This window comes from Scyliorhinus torazame, chromosome 13 (assembly GCF_047496885.1).
Source record: "Scyliorhinus torazame isolate Kashiwa2021f chromosome 13, sScyTor2.1, whole genome shotgun sequence".
In the NCBI taxonomy this organism is placed as follows: domain Eukaryota; kingdom Metazoa; phylum Chordata; class Chondrichthyes; order Carcharhiniformes; family Scyliorhinidae; genus Scyliorhinus; species Scyliorhinus torazame.
In genome coordinates, this window is record NC_092719.1 from 22,234,738 (window position 1) to 22,236,756 (window position 2,019).

A 2,019-nucleotide genomic window follows, 5' to 3' on the forward strand; every position below is an offset into this window, starting at 1 on the left:
AAAAAGTGGAGACAGGACGGGGGAACGCTGATAGTTAGGGACTCTTTTTAGGAAATAGACCAGCGACGCTAAACAAACTAATGGAGGAATGGGAATTACCGACAGGAAAGGAAATGAGACACCTACAAATAAAACACTTTGTCCGCAAAGAGACAGTAGGATACCCAGGGCCCCGGATGTTAGGAATGTATTCAGAGACATTCCAATTACATGTCAAATTGATGTTAAGTATCCAATAATTGACACTGACATGTAAAGGGGTTGCAGGTGGCACTTATGGTGGTGATAGTTTTGTGTAAAGTGTGTTCAAGGAAAATAAAACAGAATGGATGTTAATAAAAACAAAATAATGTGAATGCTGGAAATCCGGAATAAAATCAGAAAATACTGGATAATCTCACCAGGTCTGGCAGCATCTGTGGAGAGAAACAGAGTTACGTTTTGGATCTAAATGATCCTTCACAGAACTATTGGGATATATTTAACTGGGATGTGACCTTTAATCCCAGACAAGATAGGCCGGATTCTTCATCCCAACTCAGGCCTGAATCATGTGAGGGGGGCTTTCGAAATGAGAGAATGGGCAGCACGGTGGCGCAGTGGGTTAGCACTGCTGCCTCACGACGCCGAGGTCCCAGGTTCGATCCCGGCTCTGGGTCACTGTCCGTGTGGAGTTTGCACATTCTCCCCGTGTTCGCGTGGGTATCGCCCCCACAAACCAAAGATGTGCAGGGTAGGTGGATTGGCCACGCTAAATGGAGAAGTGTAGTTAAATAAAAGCAAATTACCGCGGATGCTGGAATCTGAAACAAAAGAGAAAATGCTGGAAAATCTCAGCAAGTCTGGCAGCATCTGTCGGGAGAGAAAAGAGCTAACGTTTCGAGTCCGATGACTCTTTGTCAAAGCTAACAGACCGAGAAAGTGGGAAATATTTATACTGTGGAGTGAGAATGAACGATGAGTCATAGCCACAGAAACCCAGGGAAACCGGGTGCTAATGGCCACAGAAACCAAGGGGAAAGTGTGCTAATGGCAGTCCCCAGAGAGGACAAAAGATGTGAAAGGTTTCACATTTCACCTATCCAGTAGAATCAGAAGACTGGATCAGAAGGTTCGCAGAAAAATACTTTTCACTGTACCTCGGTACACGTGACAATAAACAAATCCAATCCAATCCAAATAACTAAAACATTTTGAAAAAGGTTCCAGCATTGAAATGAAATCCATCAAGCTGAAATATTTGGAATGTTCCACCAAGAAAGATAAAATGACATTACAGATGTTCCAGATGCAGTTGGGTGTTATGCTGAATGAGTTAAAGTATAGGAGGGGCAAACTTCAATGGGCCAAATGGCCATTCGTCACTCAAAATCTTTCTGACATTAATATGCTGCAGCGCTTTAATGTATTTGTGCAGTTTCTTTCCAAGGTTGGGAAAGCAGAAAATTATTTGTATAACTAAAAGGATAAAAGATTAAAAAGCCGATAGAACTGGAGCATTTGCTGTCATTAACTTCTATAATTGGACATCAGAACATAGGAATACAAATTTATGTTGTGAAGTTTTGTGACACAAGGAAACCATCTCATTTCTTAGGAATCATTGGTACCCCGCCCGCACCTAAAGCCATATTTTCTGGGGTATCATATTTTGAATTCAGCAAAACCTCTTAAGGTTACAGTCCTAAATGGAATTGGGCCTCAGAATGTTTGATATTCCTTGCCAGGGAAGTAGGGGTGTTTCTTATTGTCTCCCCCTGTCTCGTCTAGAAGGAAGGTGAGCAAAGCTGGAGCAGGGGGAGGGGTGCAAGGTTGGGGTTGGTGAGGTTAGTTCACCCGCGGTGTGATTGAGGACAGTCCCCCAGTTAGGACCAATCAAAAGCTCATAGTTCATAAGGTATAGGAGCAGAATTAGGCCATTTGGCCCATCGAGTCTGCTCCGCCATTCAATCACGGCTGATTTCATCCTGGCCTTAACTCCACCCTCCTGCCCATTCTCCATAACCCTTGAACCCATTA